This window comes from Candoia aspera, chromosome 3 (genome assembly GCF_035149785.1).
Source record: "Candoia aspera isolate rCanAsp1 chromosome 3, rCanAsp1.hap2, whole genome shotgun sequence".
Classification (NCBI taxonomy): domain Eukaryota; kingdom Metazoa; phylum Chordata; class Lepidosauria; order Squamata; family Boidae; genus Candoia; species Candoia aspera.
The window spans coordinates 110265819-110288620 of NC_086155.1; positions in this window are offsets into that span (position 1 = coordinate 110265819).

Sequence of the window (22802 nt, forward strand, 5' to 3'; positions counted from 1 at the left end):
CATATACTGCTCTTACTGCATTCAGCAACTGACTTTAAAGTCCATAATGACAAAAAAATCCATAATTCTACCACATTCACTTCCTCTAATCAACACAAAAATAATGAATTCTTCCACATTCAAACAGTTTTCAACTATCTGTTGAAGAGCAAAACTCTGGTTTGCATATCCTCTTCCCAGTGTAAAGGCCCACACTTTCCAGATTTCCATCACTGTCACCTTTCACACCATTTCAGTCAGAATGCTTGCAAATACCTTCCCAAAAGTGCTTTACAAACTAATTCCCATGTAGTTTTTGCATTCACTCTTGCTATCTTTTCCAACATTCTTCCAATTATCAGGCAGGGATACAGTTACTGTGTTAAATAAATTGCATAGCTCTTCCCTCAGCAAATCACACCCATACATTAACATTTCTCCAGTTACACCATCTACTCCTTCAGCCTTACCATTTTTCAGCATTCACACATTTATGACTTCCTTTCATTAATATTTTCTTGATCGCTAGCATTTCTAATATTTTTTTAAATTATTTTTATTTATTTATTTATTTATTTATTTATTTATTTATTTATATTTCAAATTTCTATCACTGCCCATCTCTCCCGAAAAGGGGACTCTGGGCAGTTATTTGTCCAACTCCACTCTGCACCATATCACTATCATTCCCATTCAAATCTCAAAATCCCATTCAAATGTTTCAGCATCTCTCACTTCAGTTTCATCCCAAATCAGTCAGTTTTGGCTCATTTTTGGAGACGACACAAATGCAACCAAAGCTCGGTATAACTTTGCTCAAGCTATTCTATGTCAACTAGGATCTAGAGCTGTTCTTTCCTTCCACCTTTCCCAGCATTAGATACTTCTCTAGAGAGCTGGGTCTTCACATAACGTATCTGAAGTAGGATAATTTGAGCCTGATTATTTGTGCCTCGAGTGAGAACTCTGAGCTGAAAACCCTGGAACAGAGACCTACAGCATATAAAGGGTTTGACTTCAGTAGACAAAATCTGTGTGTCAATGCTTCATTTTTGTCTGCAATGAATCTACCCAAATCATGCCTGAGAGTCTTTTGCTGAGTAAGCCAATTCTCAAATAAGGGATTAAGTGTCCAGAGACTTAAGAGCCAAGCCTAGTGGAGCCTGCTCGTGAGCATCACAGAGTGTGTGACAACATGGGCTCTGTTCACATCACAACAGGGCTGATCAAGTCATCTACTTCCCTGGGATGAACAAACCTCTGAATGTCAGTAGCACATGACTGAAACAGCTACTTTCAACATACTTGCAGCTGCCATAAAGGAGGCTATCACTTCCTTGCTTTTTTTTAACAACTCCACCATCACCCTTTTTGCTAGAATCTGTGATGATCCAATCTGGGCTGGCACTATTGTGAATGGAGTTGGGGGAACATACCCACTCTTTCCTTCCCATTCTCCAAGATGGTTGGGGGAAGGAATATAAAAGAACCCAGAGACAGAGATCTTAGAGCAGCCCCATTTTCCCATAGCCTTTCTAGAATGTTATCTTTCTTTTAGCAGCTGGACAAGAGGCCACCTCTGTATTAACTCTTGTGTTTGTTTGTTTATTTATTTGTTTATCAAATTTATCACTGCCCATCTCCCCCACAAGGAGGGACTCTGGGTGGTTCACAATTAAAACACTTAACCATAATATAATATAAGTAATATACAATAATATCAATAACAATAAAATATAAATATGTTAAACTATAATAAAATCCAGATGGCTAAGGTATTCTCTCTGTCTGCAAGCGAAACAGGGCAATTCTATGGAGCTAACCATTCCCAAGAGGAACTATTCTGTTTCCCACCCCAGGCATGTTGACAAAGCCAGGTTTTTAATTTTTTACAGACATCCAGGAGTGAGGGGATCTGCCTCAACTCCGGGGGGAGAATGTTCCAAAGGGCAGGTGCTATTGCAGAGAAGGCATGCTTCCACAACCCTGCCAGATGGAACTCTTTAGCAGATGGGATCCGCAGCATGCCCGGGTGGGACGGGTTGATGTAATGGGGATGAGACAGTACCTCAGGTAGCCTGGCCTCGTGCCATGTAGGGCTTTAAAGGTCATAACCAACACCTTGAATTGGACCCGGAAGCAAACTGGCACCCAGTGCAGCTCGCGCAGCAAAGGTGTTATGCATGCTGCCCTTGGGGCACCTAAAAACCCGTGTGGCTGCATTCTGGACCAGCTGTAGCTTCTGGATACTCTTCAAGGATAGCCCCATGTAAAGCGCATTACAGTAGTCTATATGGGAGATAACCAGGGCATGAGTGACTGTTCAGAGGGCCTCTTGTTCCAAGAAGGGGTGTAACTGGCACACAACACAAAGTTGTGCAAAGGCCCTCTTGGCCACGACTACCACCTGCTCTTCGAGCAGGAGTTGTGAGTCCAGGAGGACCCCCAAGTTATGCACTGGATCTGTCTGGGGCAGTGCAACCCCATCCAGAACTAAAGATGACAAATTCCTGGAAGCCAAGGGGCCATTAATCCACAGCCACTCTGTCTTACCAGGGTTCAGCTGAAGCTTGTTGTTCCCCATCCAGGCTCCCACAGCCCCCAGACACTTGGAGAGGGTGGTCACGGCCTCACTTACTTCACTTGGGATGGAGATATATAATTGAGTATCATCCGCATATTGATGATACCTCACCCCATGGTGACGGATGATCTCGCCCAGTGGTTTCATGTAAATGTTAAAGAGGAGAGGAGGGAACCGAACCCTACGGAACCCCACAAAGTAGGGGTATTCCTGTTCATTCAATATAGTTTAACCCAAGAGCAACTGTTTACCCTCTCCCATTCTTTAGGCAGGTCCCCCCTTGACCCAGTTAAGTGTATCATGTAAAGAAACAATGATGTCATTGAATTGGGTGGCGCCAACATTTTGGGGACCTACTGAAGGGTTTGGAGTTTTGAGGGCAGTTCAAAGGGAGAAATGGATGAACCCATTCTGGCCTTCAGCAAAACTGTCCCAGTTCTGAAGGTTTCAATGTGTTTTTAGAGAATGAAATGAATGGTTTGCACCCAAGTATTCATAACCAGCTGTTTTCTTCTGGAAATAGAAAAAGCTCAACCAGAGATTCTGACAGTACTGCACATCTGAGAAAGAGATTTTCTACTTGTCCATATCTGTTTTCTGTCACCTTTTCCATCTTTTACTGTACTAATGGGTTAAAAACCATAAATGTAGCTTGATTTGTAGTTTGACCAGGAAGATTCATGGCATTGCCAGTCCCATCTAGGAGGGCTGGCTGGCACCTCTTCCTAAATTGCAAGCCTGGTCTGCCCTGCCTCCATGCTCCAGTGAGAAGGATTCTTCCAAGATTAGGGAATATGCTCCAGAAGGCTTTAAATTGAGAAATTCGTAGTCAAGAAATATCCATTTTGTTGCCCTGTTTGAATTCATGGCATTGATGATTTAACAAACTGGATTTCACAGAATGTGAACATCCAATAATATTTCATTTTTTTTTACACATGGCACATTTTGGGATATGTCTCTGATTAATTTACTGTGGAAATAAGAGTGCCTGTATCAAGATGGAGGTTCAGATTACTTTCTGCCACTATAAAGCTAAAAGTTTTAACTTTTAACACAGTTTGGAAGCTAGGTAATTCTCTGAATACATTTCAGACAAATCTATGGGAAAATGTCAAAATTGGAACATTTTAGCCCTTTTTGCTTTTCTGTATTTTATCCTTCCTTACTCTGTTCTTAACAAGCCAATGTCTAATTTTTGTTCTCTTGACTTGTTAAATCAATTCCAGTTTTAAAGAAAATTCTTTTTATCAATTTTTAAAATCTTGTTTTGGTATCAAAATCTTAATTTAAGTCAAGGAGCAAAGATATGCCATCTTGCAATGCCTGCTAGATAAAGTGTCTTCCCTAAACTAAGTGAAGTTCCCACTGAAACGGCACAGTGGGGTGGAGAACTAGTCTCACTCTGGGCAGTGGGTGAGAGTTGTGAGGGCTGTGAGTGTTTGTAGCGTTTGAGGATTTGAAGAGGGCGTGTGCTAACTGGACGGAGAGAATGGGGGACAGGAGGAGAGCCTTTGAATAGCACGGGTCTTTTCAGGATTTATATTTTTTTCTGTTTCCTACATAGAACTTGTCAGCATTTTAATTTCTTTCTGCTTCATGGCCTGCTTTATCATATCTTTAAAACAACTGCCACGTGAGAGAGATTTCATTTTATCATTTTATGCTTTAAAAGTATTTTCTGTTTGGGTTATTGGGTTATTAATTGTGAAGTTAGATTTTTTTTAAAGCACGTTGTGTTCTAACTCAGACTCTAACCTCAAGTATGAGAACAATATTGACCCCCTTTACCACTGTACTGCAATGAGATTCAGTAATTTAATACTTATGGAATTATTTATACCAGTGTAGCAGTTAGAGAAGTAGAGAGGCTGTGTATATACAATATATGCATATATATCTGTATATGAGAGGCTGTGTGTATGTCCCTGGAAGATTTTGCTCCTATAAATACCAGATCCCTTCTTGGGACTGTGATGGTTAAGGACAGAATATCGTCTGCATTCAGTTAATTACTGTGATGGAGTACTGAAGGCAAGTTGTTAAGAAGATGATTATTGCAAAAATAGAACTGTAGATCATACTGTTTGAACTCTTCAACATACAGATATGATGTGAATTAATACTTATGATTAACAGCTTAATTTTCTGACCAGTCTTTGTTGATGGGTGTTCATAAATATACTGTAAATATAGAGAGATATTTTTAAATTGCCATAGAGTAATGGCATTTGTGTAAGCCACAGAGGTTACAAGGGAAAGTGATATATAAGTCTCCCTTCAAAGGCAGGAAGATAATACATAAACAGTCACAGAATGTTGAATGAAGGTTATGCGCCAATAGAAATGGAACATTAGGCAAGGGGATACAGGACACAGTGGGTAGAACAGGGTGCAGGGTAGAGAAAGCAAGAAGCAGATTTTGCAAAAGGATTCATTCTTAAACAATCAGTATTTGCTGTCAAAATCTGCCATCTTGGTTCCAAAGTATAAACATGGTGACAAAGTCAACCACACCATCCTTACAAAATGCAAACAATGTCAGACTAAAACTACTGTAACATGGACAGAATTTGGGGGGAAATTGATGAGCAAATAAATATAACAAAGTATCTCAGTTCACTAAAATCAAGCAGACTACCTCCATTTCAACTCAAAATGAAAAGGATGCAATTGAAATAAAGGGTGGACTGTGGACCATGATGTATATTTTGTCATTTGCCCTCCCTGCAATACCTATGAATAGGTGAAGAGAGTTTGGATTGTAGAAAGATGAAGTGGAGATGGCCGAACATTGCTTCTGGACACTTTCCATAAGTGAAGGAACGATAGGTTCTTCCTCACAGCTGCTTTCCTCCAGTTTGTAGAGTAGCCCAAATTTATGTAGATATACTTTGCACTATGCTCATTGCTGAGGTATCTTCTGCTTCAGGAACAAGGCCAGCAACTGGTGCTGTCCTCACAGATTTAATGGGAGATAATTTAAGGAAAGCAGTTGGTGGATTTCCATGGCATAACCTGCCAGTGGAAAAAGCATCTACCAATTGTTCTCCTAAGGAGTCAAGTTTGGAGAGATGGCTAGACCATAGGATGTGTGTCTGCCCACTGAACAGGATGATCCTCTTCACCCCCATTTCAGCAAGAGACATTGCTGGGGGTTGGACAGCTCTTTACCCATTACTCATGGGATCAGAGAACTAGCAGCAGCTAAATGCCTCTTGCCCTACTTCTCTTGCTACCCCTTGAAGCCAGTGCCTCAGAATCCATCAGGCTTCACTCAACAGGTAGGGCTGAACCATTTTGGCAAACTCACAAGAAATCCAAGATGGAAATGGAGATGGAGATGGAGATGGAGATGATGGAGATGGAGACGGAGAAGGACAGGGAGAGGGAAATGCCATACCTAAGAACGTCTGTAACTGCTGTGATTCATGAACAAGCCCTATATACAGAAATAATGTTCAATCTCTCTTGCATTTAGTTCTACCTAAAGAACTACCTGGCCCTGTTTTCAGCAGGCTGCTCTGTTTCCATCTGTCCATTGTTCTGTAAAATTCACATTAATGGTGGCACCATCTAACCTGGCCAGATGTTCACTTCCGCGATCCTGTTCTCTATTATTATGCTTTGGCCCTTGATTAAAATACTACCTTGCATTTCCAGTTCCTTCACCTAGGTGACAGAAGTGGGGATGGCTTGCTCATTTGTATGAGGAATAGAACTTGTTTTGAAAGAACTGAACTCTCCCCATGTCACAAGCAGAACAGCCCTTGACAACAGTGCTCCGGGATCAGAGGAGATGGGGCTGGCCCACAACAGCCTCATGTGGCCAATAGGAGCAGATCAGAACCCAGCCCTAGGCTGTGTCATCGACACTATTGATTGAACCGGAGATTGACAACCTATAAAGGCCTGAGGTTGTGATCTGTCATGCTTATCAGGATATGAGAAAGAGCCCCGTGAAGAATGTTTTGAAGGAAATGGTGTAAAAGATACATGGACAGAAGGTGTTATAGGGAGAGCAGAAGAGAAAGGGGCTGAATTTCTTTAGGGGGGAAGATCTTTGGGGTTTCAGAGCTTAGTCCCTTCACTGTAAAGCGTGCCCCTCTTGGGCACTTGGTCTTCTTTGTTGAAGTCTTTAAGCTTAAAATTGTACTTACAAATTTATGATGTATATGTCATGAGTAAGGATGGCGAGCAGGGGGCTCCCACCCAGACTGTCAAGCGCATGCGTAGCACTGAGGAACTGTTCAGCCATTCAAAGAGACACAGATCGGGACCGCCTTAACCTTTGGGGGTTATATGGCTGGGTTTTCCCACGCTTCCTCAGTTTGTTAGGATTCTTGTTAAGTACTACTAATAAATATTAGAGACCAAGTCATTGTCTCAGTGTGTTTCCTGGTAATCAGGACAGTATAAATGATTAACACAAGATTAATCTTTAAGTTCCATGGGGCCAAGATAGTATATGAATTCTTAGAATTCTCCTAATTGTTTACTGAGCATTAAAACTTTTGTGTCTCATTTACATCTAAACACTGATCTAGTTTTCCCTGTGTAAGTATACCTTCTGCACACAAAGTGCTAAGTTTGTTAACTATACTTTTAGAATTCCCAGTAAATGCAGTTTTCTGGGCGGTGTAGAGACACAACAAAAGTATGTAATTATAAAGCTTGCAAGAAATGATCAAAATAAGTAAAGTAGTAAAAGTATCCTAAAACAATGTGAAGAACTAAAATAATATTATACAATCTGGTGCTGTCTTGATGTCCAGATAGAAGATACAGCCCAATACATCTGGAGAAGGCTGATCTAAAGATATGAAAACAGTTCTTTAAACAACTGACAGAATAAGATTATCAACTGGCAAAAACCCAAAGCCAAACAGAGGCACCAGGTGACCTTCTCAGTGAGAATATTCCACCACGGTTCTGCTACTATAAACAGGGTACTGGTTACCGGCAGACCTCATCTGGCAAGGGCATTTGGAAGAGGGCTTCAGATGAGATCTTTTGGACCCAACTGGCAAAATGAAAGAAAGTAATGTGACCTAGTCTGCATAACATTCAGAGTTGAAAATGAGTATTTGCAATTGGACCTGGGATTGGCAACCTATACAGATAACAAAATGCTATTATGACAGGTATCACCATTCTCAATTAGCTGACTGGTTCCCAGTGCAGCTCCACATATATTGGGACAACCCAAACAGGAGGCTGTGTGAATACAGTAACTGTTGTAAGGCTATGTCTATTTGGAAACCATTACAGCTGGCAGATTGTGAGGCTGAGTGAAGAGACTGCTTCGTCGTTCTGGAAGCCTATGGTTTAAGAGATTAAAAAAGCTTTAAATAAGTAATAATGTTAAGTAAGTAAGTAATTCATTGGCCTGAACTGAATAGGGGCACCTCCCTTATTCTTATGCCACCCTGTATCTCTAGTTATAACAGGGGAGCCCAAAGCACCCTCGAACTACAAAGGTGATGCTTTTAGGGAGGGGAGTGCAGCCTTAAGCCTAGAGCTCCACTCAGCCTTTTGACTGATATGCTCAGAAGTGTACTCCCAAGTGTGATTTAGAACAAAATTTGATTTGATTTGATTTGATTTGATTTTAATTTAATTTAATTTAAAGTAATTAAATGCAACTAATACAATCACTCTCCAAATATTTAATACTTTTTCTTATGTCAGGTTAAAAATCTGTAGTTGGGGGCAAGTTTTTGAAAGCTTAAATGGCTTCAGCCAAGGCTTGGAGGACCATAGCTTGAATGCCCTGCTTTGGGGAGAATGCTGCTTCCTCCGGAAGAGGGTGACACACTCACCAGACATAGAAGCCACTGGGTGGTTGGGCAGTGACAGAAGCATTAGTCTTACAAAGAGGAAAATCCATGGGAATTCTCCATTCAGCCTCCAGGGGCAGACCATTTTAGCAATCCCACTCCCACTTGCAAAGAGAGCAAATGGACAGAAATTAAATCTTCACAGAATATGACCTAACTCAGAGGATGGAATTAATGTTAACTTCCTGTCTTTCAAGTCACCGTCTTTCTGCTCACCGAGAAAACTATATCCAGAGGATACCCAATAGATACATTGGGCCAAGGATCTGTTATGCCAGCCTCGTAGCTATCATAGCAGCCAGGAAAAGTGAACTACCCTAACTGCCTTGGGGTAAGGGAGAGTAATTATATAACAGCATTTCATTATCTGCTGTTTATATCTATAAACTTCCTTTGCTCTGGTAAGCAGGCATACTGATTTATATTCCAGGCTGGCGAAATAGGTGTTTTACAAGCATCAATTTGTTAGTATGTGTCTCCCCAGTACCCTCAAAATATTCCACAGCATTTCCTGCTCTTTAGATGCTCTGGGTCCTTATTCATTTTATTCATTTCTTCATCCCCATACTCTGGTCTGATGCACTTATGCATGTGCACACACACCCCCCCCCCCACAGGACCAAGGCCTTTTGGTGACATATCCCCAGATACTTAAAAAATGCACTGTAATATTGTTTCCTTGTGATTGTTGTAGGTTGTGTAATAAAATCAGAGAGATCTGCATCAAAATCATCCTTTCCGAACATCACATCAACATGCAATTAGCACGCCATTCTACTTCTAACACAACTGAAATGCTAGAGAAAAAGACCTGGGTTTTAGGTCCTCTAGATAAATCTTAATCATGCTTTTGGCTGCATTCCCACATGCCTGTTTGTGTGTGTGTGCATGCATTTTACAAACTAAGAGAAACCTGAAAAGGTAGTGGATTTCATTCTCACTGCTTTACAGGCAATATCTAAGTATTAAATTAAATTAAATTAAATTAAATTATTTAAAGGGTGGGCATGTATGAATTTAAAATTTGTGTCCTCTAAAGTTGTTTCCTGATTGATGAATGCAAAGAACAACAGAATTTTGTTGCTTTGCTTCATATTTTGACATAACTAGAGATGGTGACATCCATCTTCTTTTGCAGTGGTGCCACGAAACAGAGGGTGCTGCATTTCAGCATGAGCTGCTCAAAAAGTCACTAGGAAAAGAGGACTATAGAAAGCACAGTAAAAAAAGATTTCAGCAGTTGGTTTTATTGTAGTTTTGTAGGTACTGTTCATCTCTGACTTTCTTCAGAATTTTGTACAGACTAGTAATCAACTGTATACATGGTTTTAATGCTTGAACCAACGTACTGAGATCCAGAAGTGATGTGATGAAGATGCTCTGGTCAGAGCGGCTCTGTTACTGGCTGGTGGTCTTTCAGGCTGGATTGTCATGTGACTGCCTGTCTGTGCCTGCTGTACAGGTGAGAGGATGTTCTGCACAGCAAGTGTAGACAGGCAGACACATGACAACTCTGTCCAGCCAGCCCAGCGGCTCCAACAGGGAACTCTGGGATTAAGAGCATGGACTTCGTTGCAGGGAATGACACATTACAAAAGTAAACTTTAACACATTAGAGAGCTATCAAACAGAGAAGAGGTTTGCTTTATTCAGAATATGTCTTTTACAGGGTTGTTTTTTTTTAATTCCTGCCATGCATACAATATGAGACCGTAAGAAAACATGCACCCTAAACGTCTTTCCAAAGAATAATTTTTGAATCCATTTCAGAAGTCTGCAGCCTTGGTTCAAGCACAGCATGTGCATCCTTCTGTGATCATGGGGTGTTGCTCTTTAAAACAGTAAAATACTTGCTAGTAAGAGGAAAGATGCATTCATACAAAATGTGCAGATTCTGAGAAAGTCTACCAAATCTACATACATAAAAATGAAACTAAAAGATGTCTTGCATACGGAAGAAACCATTTCCTAAATTGTCTGTCTGATTGTTATTAGTTTCATAACTTAAAAGTTCACAGATTTCACATTCCACTTCCCTCACATAATATGTTACATGCAAAGAAAGGTTAACACTTTCAGCTCTCAGCACTAGACTTATTACAAACTAAACAGAAATAACAACACCCCCCCAAGTTTTAGAATAAGTTTTAAAATAAATTTGATTTTAGAATTAAAAATTGTTCTTTGTATCCTGGCAGAGTTACACAAAAATTGAAGTCACCATTTGATTTCTTGGTCCTATTGTGAGATATGTGTGTGTGTGTGTGTGTTCCATACAAAGATTTATGTTAAAATTAAATATAATTTTATAATTATATTGTTATATATAGCTCTTGATATGTTCTAGCATGGTTTGATAATACTACATAAATGTTTTATGAAACATTGTTAATAATTAAGACTTCGAACTGAACTGAGCATAATACTATCATAAAATTGCCCCAATTCAGTTCATTTTAAAAAATAGATAGCTGATGGTCAGATGTTACCTAGGCACTTCATTGGTAGATCATATTCACCTAGATTTAATTTGTAGAACTGTTCTGGAAAATACATGTTTACATTAAAAAAGCTTATTTCTTAATGTTTTATTTCCTATGTTTGCAGATAATTCTACATCTTTCTGGAAAGTAGAGTTATCTACATTAGTATGTAGGTTTCAGTTATATAGATTTAATGAAAAATATGCTTCACCAAATTCCTATGAACTATTCTTTTTGCACTCAGTTTGTGTTTGTTTCAAGTAAATAAATTATTTGCTAATTAACACATAAATAGAAATTTCAAATTTATGTAATATGCAAGCTTGAAAAACTTTTTTAGGTATGTCAAATATTGTAGTTCATAAATCTTTTTGAGTAATGCTACTTATTTATCATTACTTGCATGCTTCCTAATTCTTACAAACTGAATTTTGTTCACTTTTGTAGAACTTCTACAGGATAAGGGTACTTGCGTGTTCTGCAAACATAACTCAGTGAAATATCCTAAATACTGAACTGGGTGAAAAGGTTGAATCATTGCTCTGACACAAGAAAAGAATGGAGCAAATTTTATGGTTGATTTAGATGTGTACTTAAGATCATTATGTAGGTCACCAAATTATTTATCTGATCTATATATTATTATCTAATTAGGAAAATAGTGCCCTAACCACTTCATTCCAAAGCAATAGTAACTTTCCTCCAACAGTTTCACCTATTCCTCTCATTTATTCTATATGATGAAATAGCATTTATAGAAGACAGAGAGACACACAGAGAGCCAGACTGTTTAATATGTTCATTTTAAAGAACTACATTATGGCTGATAATTTTTTAGGGGCTGGGGGGGTGTTTTTTCCTACATCAGACTATTGTTCAGTAGCAATAAATGATGAACTGGTGCTGGGACCCTAAGCCTTAGTTTCAGTTTGAATTTTCCAGCAGCTAATGCTCTGCTTTCCTGCTTATACAAATAATCTTTACAAACTGCACTTTCACTGCTCAGGGGAAACCTTGATTTTCTAGCCATCCATCTACAAATTTCATTTCTCAGAAACCACATCTAACAAGTGTTTATAAAGCACTCACTAAGCGTTCTTGAATCTTCGTACTTCTTAGTTCCTATAAAATATTGTTACTCTAAATAATGATTTCAAATCCGTTTAAAACTCAAAACAATTGTGACTCCTATCATGAATCCTAAAGTCACTTTCTCGTTTATATGGGAGATTTTTTTCCCTCTCCCTGATTTTTGCTTGTTCATCCTCTTTGTCCGCACTTTTGAGAAAAAGGACTTTCTGGGGGTTCCCGATAACGAGAGGTATGAAAGGAAACTGGATTTTGCATACTGCTTTTCCTACATAGTGGATCCTGGTGGTTTTACTTCTGTTTTTGTCACACACAATGAGTTTTAGAATAGAAGTGTTACTTGCTTAAAATTACACACAGACACACACACACAAGGAAAATTCCACAACATTCTTCCTTACTTATAATTGTTGCAGTTATCTTGGGGGGGAGGGACCTTCTTTTTCCTTGAATCAAAGCACTGCATTTGCATTTTTCCAGTAAACTATTAAAATTTTCAAATCTAGAAACTCATCAGAAAATTAATCCAGTAATCAAACGAATGATTTTAAAAAATATTAAAATGTATATGTTGTCCTACTGAATCACTGATTTTTTTTAAAAAAAATACTATATATCTTTGGTTTTTAATGCTTGTTTGCTGTTTACTACATGCAATAAAAATTAAAATCTCCAGATGATTGCATTTGTTATCATAAAAACTTATATAGAATACATAAATGATTTTTTGGGAGTAGATCCAGAAAAATGTGCAAGATCAGACTTCATACAGTAGGTAATATCCAGTATTAGAAATCAGAACCAGTGACAATGAATCATAAAATTAAAGGCAGGCAAGTCAGTAGTAAACTTGATGAAAAAAGCAATGGTGTCCAAGGAGATAACACATCAATTAATAATTTGTCTGTATCAATGCATTTTGTTTTTCCTGTACAAAGTTCAGCTGTGAAACTGCCTGATCGGGATTGTGGCATGAGTGAAGAGTGGGCTCATTCTCTTTGCCTGCACTGGAAATGCTCTTCGGTTGCTCTTCACTCCAGGAGAAAAACTGCCTTGGAGCAGAGCATCTTTTCTATCTGCTGGGGGTGAGGGTGGGGGGCAGGCTAGGATTTTCCCCAGGAAGGAGACACAAGGAGGGTGTGTTAAGCTGTACAACATCTACAGTCTTGTGTTAGGAATAACAAGACATTTTAAATATTTACACACAATGAAGCATAGAATTTTGAAACTATATAGGTTTTACCAAGGAAAGTTACTTGTTCTTAGGAAGTCCTGTACTACATTTTTAATCATGGCAGATATACTTTGCTTGAAATTATCACATAAAAATCCTTATAGAGAATTAATTTTAAAATGTATTAAATTATGAGATGGAAATAGGGAATCCCCCCCTGTAACAAATAGCAAGTCTAGAGAAACGGCCTATGAAGTTAAGATGGTATCAAATTACAACATAGACATTTTCTGTATACTTTTTCTGAAGACTTCATTCAGTACTGAATGCTCCCCCCCCTTCCCAGTTCTTCAGATAGCTTGGAAACTCACCAAAGGAAATGTTTGCATCTATTTACAAATTCCAATTTTATCAGTGAGATTCATGGCCCAAGAACATAGCCTGTATCCTCTCCAGCTTAGACCTCTTAATTAACACTGAGCTGCTGTCACCAAGGCACCGACGTTCAGAGGAACCAAATTCTCTGTCTCAAGTTCCATTGTCTAAGTCAGTACGAATTCCATCTTGTTAGCCAAAGGCTTCTCAGCAGCACTTCCGTGTAGTTATTGTTTTGCATGATAATAAACTGGGTATGACCATTTTTTTAAAAGACAAAAATGTTTTTAATCTGGCACCCTCATTCTAAACAATTTTTCTTAGGGTGTTTTCTTGCCTCCATGTGGAACAGCTATTGTGCAGGACATATGGCTGGAGTGGAGGGGGGAGAGGAGGGCAGAGGAGGGCTGCATTAGCTCTGCAGCCTAACCAGAAACCTGGCTGTTTGTGGAAAACCAGAGAGCATCCCATGCATGGAGGCTTGATCCACTACGCCACTTCTGAATGGATTCTGCCTGCCATCTCAGCCATGTGCTAATACTTGCTTTGCACTCAGTTATGATCTGTGTGCCTGCATCTAGAAGTCTGCTTGCATAGAACAGTTTGAACACTCACAGCATCTTTGAAATGTGAGCATCTCTGTTAGGGAGAAGGGATAGTGGACTTAGATTTCGCTGCTTATAGTTAAATATTTCCCATGGATCAGAATGGAAGTGTACAGACCTCTTGTAAACAACTTTTCTTTTTAATGTGGCCGGGGCTAAACTTTTCTTTCATACAAACAGAAATAATACTCTGAAATTCCACTTTAAAGTCTGAAATATCTAAATACCAAAGAGTATCAGTAAAACTCGAAACATACATTTCCAATATTAGTTATGGGTAATCGTTTACAAGGAATGCATAAAGAGTATTAGCAATTGAAAATTTCGAAACGGCACTGTTTCAGTTGTACTTCTAAGTACATTGGTGGCAATAATTCTCTGGGTTTTAGTATGCGCCTTGCAGGATTAAGCTCTACCTTTGTTTCTCTTGCACATGAGCTAGGAGAGCTCCTCTATTCTTGCCTGCCAGAACAGGGTAAGGAAGGTCCCCTCTTTTTTCCCTTACTCTTTCCTGGTAGGTCAGAAGCTCATCCGAAGTACAGAGGCCTTACCCGAACGTCTTCCATGCAGAACTGAACAGTCCTCCTTTTCCCGTGTGCCTGGACAGAGCCCCTACTTCCTAGCATGCAAAACCTGTGAAGTCAAGCTCTGGGTCCCAGAGTTGAAAGAAGCCATCCCGGTCTTCTCCCAGGCCTCCTCTGGCGTCGGCACCGCTGCGTTCCCTTGCCCAGTCTAACCAATGTGCAGACTACTGTACAACAGCATTGTCCTGAACAGGTAGTCTGAACACTGGGGCGACGGAGCAGGTTGGGGTTAGGGTTACATTAATCCTCCTTCGCCTGTGGGTTAAAAAGTTCCTTTCTTGCGTCAGGGTCTGTTCTCCGCACTCCTCAAAAAGCACTGAAGGGCTACAGTTTCTAGCCTTGACGTGGCACATTTGCAGTAGACTGTGGATCTGGCAATGAATTTAGGACCAGGAGAAGGGGGGAGGGCTGGGCCTGAGCATCCATATATGGGATGATGTCACCCCAGGGAGGTTTGGGTATGCACTGTGCCGCTGGTGAGACCGCTGGAATTGCCTTCTCTCAGACATGGGTCTGTGTATAAAATGGTACCAGATGTTTTAGTGTAATGTTAAGCAGTCATTTCATCTTGAGGCCAGGTTTTTTTCTTCAGCTGAGCAGGAAATGGGCCCCTCTATGGAAAGGCTGTAAAAACTCAAGAAGTATACTTTTGCTGCAGCAAGTTCAGTTTGGAGTGAATCAATGTAACTTTGAAAGAAAAAAAAGTCCTCTTTGGTGAAACAATCATTAAGGGAAATAACCATATAAACTTCGGATTCTTTTAGTGGAGCTTCCTTTTATTTTTCAGCCGTTCAGATTTTTTAAAAAGGGTGTTTTTTCTCTCTTGGAACAGGCAACCCCAAAGCAGGCCACTTTGGACTTGCACAGTAATTACAGGCACTTCCTGAAAATGAAGCCCCCATGAAAAGTCTGCAGAAATGTTCTTTGTCAAAGAGTCGACATAAGTAATTAGTTCCACATGTGCTCTTCCTAGTTTCCTCAAGCTATTTGTGCTGGCTGGAGACATTGCTGGAGCCCAAGTCTCACTTTAAACGTTCCATCCTAAACCCTCAAATTAGTTCTTGCTGCTGTCAAGATGAATTGATTCTCAAGCATCAGTGCATCGGTGCATCAGCATCAGGGCAGCTATCCTTCTGATCTCAGTTTGTTTTTATTGATCCTTGCTGGAATTGTCCTGGTAACTTTTGCTATGGATATGCAACCTTATGGAGTAGCTCTGAGGACCTTCTCCAGTCAGTGGCTTCCCCAGTGAGATTCAAAGTGGCCTTCTCAGGGGTAGCACCCCAGTTGTGAAGAGCAAGTAGGCAAAACTGTGATATTGCCCCGGGCTTTTAAAGAGCTGTTTAGATATTTTGAGGGGCTTTTAAAGTTTGAGATCTGTTTCTGTTACAAAAAATTTATTATATAGATTGTGGTACCAATTTTACAAATGCTATCATATGGTTTCATGCAGGTATGCTGCTTGTGGAAGAACACAGAGATGCCTATTCATAATAATACCAAATCTTAGGGGAATTTGGCATTTACAAAGAAACAAAATGCTTACTGTGTAAGAAACACCTAAACAATAGCTGGTGATTACACTAAATTGGTGTTGGTTGGAATATGTAAATAAAACCAGAACTTTGAAAGTTAGCTGTACCAAGAATTTTATGTTTTATAATGGCTCCAATTAGTGCTGGATGGGATAAGTCAGAATTGCTTTCTCTTAGCATATTTTGGCTATTGTACATTCGCAGCCAGATGAGATGAGATGTTAATTTGTATAAACACAATTAATATACAATACATGATTTAAAAAGTGTAAATACATCTGTGGGAAGCCTAACCAGCTTTGAGACCCCAGAAAGTGGATGGTTTAACCACTACTTTTCCCTGCCCTACACAACTGTTTGTGTCAGCAGGGAAGCCTCCATTGGCCTCAATAAAGAGAGGTTTCCACCTTCCAATGTAACTAAACTTGGGAGGAGCAATCTTGGATATTGGTTGCTTTCAAACATTTACCATCACATTAAACTCTTAAACCTTTTGCCAAATTCTGTTTCTTTTGCAGTAAGAGAGACAGACCAGTGACAGAGTAAGTATAAAATGAGTAACTCACAATAACAATGCATGTATTTCATGCAAAGGGTCATCAATTGTATTGATGAGACAACCAAAGCATCTAATAATCATACTGTAGCTCAAAGAGCCAGTTTGGTGTAGTGGTGAAGGCATCAGGCTGGAAACTGGGAGACTGTGAGTTCTGGTCCTGGCTTAGGTTCGAAGCCGGCTGGGTGACCTTGGGCCAGTCACTCTCTCTCAGCCCTAGGAAGCAGGCAAGGGCAAACCACTTCCGAAATCTTGCCAAGAAAACTGCAGGGACTTGTTCAGGCAGTTGCCAGGGGTCAACACTGACTTGAAGGCACACACATACACACAAATAAACCCCCACCATAGCTTGCATTAATAACTAGGTCATTAGTGAAAAAGTGTGTGGACTGTATGCTACATAGTAAATATGACTGATGGACAGTGAACAAAAAAGTCTGTTTTTTTAAAAGGTCAGAATATATGAAGAAAATGAAACTTGAATTATTCTGTCCCTCAATGTGTATATTATCAGGATGAGCTATTGAACAAATAATATGACATAATTATTAATAAACCTATCACAAATAAATCTATTCAAACAACCGTAAGAATACTTATGAGTATTATCAATAAAAATATTGATCTAAAAATGTTGTAAGATCTGCTATTCCTCATTGGTTTCACATGGCAGAAATTTACGGGCTCTGCTTTAAAATAGAGGGAAGATTACTAATTCCACGTGCCTCAAAAAAACAAAAAACAAAATGGAACTGTAACTTGAATTTTGCTTTCACCTTCATGTGGTTTTTTCTTCAAAGAATTAAATATAAGAAAGTTACTAATCTTGACTTGAACTATATGTGTTTTGCCCAACAGAGGGAAATATCTTATTTGGCAGGTTATGGAACCAAAACAAGAAGAATTTCTCAGGAGCATTCCTGATTATCTCCGCATGTCATGTCAGGGTAAGCTCCAGATGGAAGACTGTTATTTCCTTGCAGTATGACTCAAACTGACCATAGTCTGGGAAGCAGTCACCTTGCTAAATGAACTGGATGTTGCTTGCTGCAAGGATTGCCTTCACTCATAAGATGCCTTTTGGCTGAAATTTGGCATCATTCATCAGAAATTGTACTGTATGTGCTGTGTTATGCTATTGCAAGTTAACACTCTAGAGATGCCATGCTGAGTTTGGTGAAGGGATGATGCTTTTGCTAAGGTCTCTGTCTTGCAGGACATAACTCAATATGTGTTTAAAGACAAATGAATTACTTTTCACTCAAATACGTCAGGATATGTTCAGTAAAATCTGGCCAACCACTTTCTTTGTGTCTATGGGATGGGTGGGGCAGGGTGGGGATTTTCTACTATAGCCACGAATCTCTCATAAATCTCACATTGATTTATGAGAAACCCCTTCAAGGTCATCCACCTAGGTATGAATGAATTCTTGAATAATAATAAGAAGAAAAGTAATTGATATATCAGCCAGTTGTATGATGCACTTTTCCAATACTCCCAAAGCTCTTTCCTCTGACTTTTACTTAGAATCAAAGTTTTAAAGAAATGAAGGAACTGTTTAGGTGATTGTCCAACCACCTCCTCCATGTAGACATCCAACTTAAAGCATTCCAGACAGATGGCTGTCTAGCCTCCACCTGAGCACATCCAATGAAAGAGAGAACAGTTGGCTCTTCCTGTTAGGATGTTTTGTTTCTAACATTCACTTGGAATCTGCCTTTCTGTAACCTAAATCCATTATTCCATGTCTTTGACTATAGATGAGAGAAATAGATATTGGTCGTCTTCTATCTGACATCCTTTCAGGAATTTGAACACAACCATCACATCCCCGTCACACCCCTTTGATATTTTATCAGAGTTGAACATACCAGTTTCCTTCCATCTCTTTTCATTTGACTGATCATGCTTGTTGCTCTTCTCTGAACCTGTTCCAACTTATTTTAATCCTTATTCAAGAGAAATGCTCACATCTGGCAATAATTTTGTGCTGATTGGGTCAGAATCCACTAATTCCTGAGGTGGATTCTGATCAAATCAAGATTAAAAAATGGAAAGATTACTTTCCATGTTTTGGAAATTATACTTCTCTTGATGCAGCCCCAAATTGCATTTGCCTTTTTTGCTGCTACATTACACTGTTGGTTCATACAACTGCTATTTCAACATATTTTTCAAATCACTGAATATGTATTTATTTACTATTCTTACAGAGGGCTGCACTCCAACAAGACTCCAGTGGTTTACAACATTCCAGCTAAAATATAAAATAAACAAAACATATATATAAAATAATACAACTGATGAAGCCATAATTTTCTGGCATCACCTTCTAGCAACAGGCTTTAATTTAAAGCTCTACAAAAAAGCTTGCTCTTAATCATCTTGCTGTTATTAAGACAGGATTCCTCCATCCTATTCCTATGACTTTTTGAAGTGAAGAACTCTGCATTGTTTTTATCAAATCTCAATAGAGCAGTTCCTTCATCTTTTCATCTAAATCATTAGATACTGAAGAATAGAGAACTCGGAAGTGATCCTTATGACATCTTACTGAGTACCTCTTTCCACTCTGAGGAAGAATTATTGATGAGAACTATTTGAGTATGAATTGTGGATCAGCTAGGTATCCACTTAATTTTTATGCCGCCCACCCACACTTAATTACTTACAATCAATATGTGCCGAAGTCAAGATAAATTATATTCGCAGCAGTCCCCCTATCTGTTAACAAAGTTACCCAATCCAAAAATGAGGAAAGTTTAGCCTGGGAAGACTGTTCAGGTAATTACCACATGGTTTTCAAGGTACTTATAGATTGAGCTCTTTTGAACAGTTCAAGAATCTTCTTAGGCATCAATGTTAGACTCCTTTTCCTCCTGTTTGAAGATAGGGAAAACATTTGCTTCCCTCTAGACATTTGGCATTTCACCAATAAAGGTTTGGCCAGGCCATTATATATCTTCTTAGTACTCTGGGATGCAATTCATCTGGAGTTTGGAGATTTAAACTCATTCAACATAAAGAGGTATTCCCTCACCATTTAGCCATCCATTTCAAGCATCAGTCCTGCCCATTTATCCTGCTTGTCACAATTTCCTGATGGAAAACAGAGCTTTCAGTTGGAGGAGAGCAAACCAAAATAAAAGCTCTGTAATTTCTTTGTTACCTGTTAGCATTTTGTCCTTGTCACCAAGCAGCTGGTATACTGATTCGCTTCTTTTCCTTTTGACTATATCTAATTAAGTTTCTTTTGTTCTTCTTTGCGTCCTTTGCTAATCTCAGCTCATTCTGAGCATTTGCTTTTCTGATACTAGCCCTATAGTTCCAAGGGGCCTGCTTGCTATCTTCTTCTGTACCTTGTCCCTTTCTATTTCCTGTATGAGCCTTTTTTTATTTTCATATCTTTGCCAAGCTTTTTCTCTAGCCATATTGGCATTATTTTTTGTTTTATTTTATTTTATTTTGTTTTGTTTTACTTTATAATATTTTATATTTTAATTTTAATTTAATTTTATTATTTTATTTTTGCTGTCCTCCATTTTTTTTCATCACTGGAAGAATTGTGCTTTTAGTATTTCATTTTTGGGAACTCCCATCCATACTGAACTTTTTCAACCAGCTTCTCATGAGATGAGATCCTAGTTATCATTGTTCTGAGTTAATTAAAATCCAGTTTTCAAAAGTCCTAGATATGTCTTTTCAGAGTATGTTCAGATTTAGTTTCCCTTCAATCAAGAAACCCAGCATTATGTGGCCACTTTCCCCCAAAGTTTCTCCTACATCTACTTCCAAAATTACAGGTAGTCCTTGGTTAACAATGGCAATTGGGACTGGAATTTCCATCACTAAGTGACGTGGTCATAAAGTGCAACGTCACCACGCTGCTTAGTGACAGAAATTCCAGCATTCCTGGTTGCCATTGTTAAGTGAATCACCATGGGTCGTTAAGTGAGGATATCACATGGTCACAATTTGCAACCTGCCGACTTCCCCATTGACTTTGCTTGTAGGAAGCCAGCAAAGAAGGTCACAAATGGTGATCATGTGACTGCGAGATGGTGCGATGTCATAATTGCAACCCAGGCACCGAGCGCCCACATCACAATGACAAGACTGTGGGGACACTGCAACTGATGTAAGTATGAGGATAGGTCATAACTACCGCTCATTCAGCACTGTCGTAAATTTGAATGGTCACTGAACTTGGTTGTTAAACAAGGACCACCTGTAAAGGCCTTTCTACACTTGCAACTTATCACAGTACAACAACACTGGACAGCATTTTTATTCTACCGTGACCCCAGGATGTTGCCTTCATCTCATCCTCAGCCATGCACAAGGCATGCTTACATTATTTGATCAGTGTTGAAGTATTATTTTCCTCTTAAGCTGATAGCAACCAGGTTGCAGTTTAAGAGTGCGGACAATCCACCAGACTTCCTGCTCATGTTGGTGGCAGCACAGTCATGTGATCCATAGGGGCAGAATGAACCTCTCACCTCTTGGTAATCTTTGACTGGAGCCGTGCAATACCTCTAACCTGGGGTCCAGGTCACTGTCTTCTGGCCCCGTTTTTTTTCTTCTGTGGAAAAAAGAGAACATAGCTATGTCTGCTGTGGCATTTTCAGCTCCCTGCAAGTTTTGCTTAATTTGTTCTTGAATCTGAAATCATGATACTGTTATCTGGCAGCAAGTATGATCAGGAGCTATAGAAGAAGGATAGTGATTGGAAGTGAGGACAGCCACTTTTATGCCAGTTTAGTTTTCTGGTTGAAGGGTGGACAGATGGTACTTTAATTGGGTCATAGGGAAAAGACTTGATTAGATTAGAATGAAGTCAGAGATACTTGACCGTGTCCTTTTCTTCATCCTCTGATGGAATTAGGTGTCAAGGATTTCCCAACACATATTAGAGCAATTAAGGTCTTCTTTTACTATGACATCATGCCTCTTTAAAAGATCTACAGTTTACTTTTGGAAGCCATCATCTTCATTCCTTCAATCAGATGTGTAAAATAGGCATCAGCAATGGTATTGCTTAATTTGTTCCTCCATTTATTTTAATCCAGGATACACTGATTTCGCTTCCTCATAATAACAGCCACTAACTACCTTATGTCTGTCTTAAAGGGCACAGTTGTATCCTCTGCTCTTTAGGGATCCACAGTCCTCTCTCCCTTTCAGAATTCACTTGTTTTCTTTCCTGAATGGTCAGTGCCAGTTTCATCGGCCTGGAATGTCTTACCTTGATTCCTCTTTAGCAGGAAATTCCTCCCCAATTCTAGAAAGTTATACCATGGTGATAATAACAGCTAGACTGTCAAAGAAGCACATTGGCAGCAGAAAATAAAACAAAGAGCATTGCATATCTATATAAATTATATGTTCCCACAGATCTGCAAGGGTAGGCTTCTCTCTCTGTCAAGGGTTGAGCCAGTGCCCCATGCCAGTTTTCCATTTTAAACGGAGAAACTGAGAACCAAAGATCTTGATTTGCCACAAAATGAGATAGCAATGGAATTTGAATCTGATCTTGCTTCATAAACCACAATAGCTTTCAAAGAGCTATTGTACTTTCAGAAAGCAGCATACTTTCCCTACCTTTTCTCCTTCCTTTTTGAGTCAACTTCACTTTCCCCACTTGGATGCATTTTTCTTCCCAATCTTGCCTCAGAGTATTGCCCTTAGTGTACACTGTAGGTGGGATTCACAAGCATGGGTGAGAATGTGACAGCCCAGATTGCCAGAGAAATGATCTGGATCCTTATGTGTCATGCCAGAGCACTGGAACTGCTTGGCTGGGCCTATTCAGCCAGCTCTCAAGGGAACAGATGTTTTCCAGCAAAGAGGCATGGCAATGCCTAGAACCATGTGGCAGTTCTTTTTTTTTTTCATTAAACATTCACAAAATATTGTTTTCATTATATCAAATGCCTTCCTGATCCTTATTCTTCAGCTTTCTCAAGATGCCCAAACAGCATTTCATCTGCAT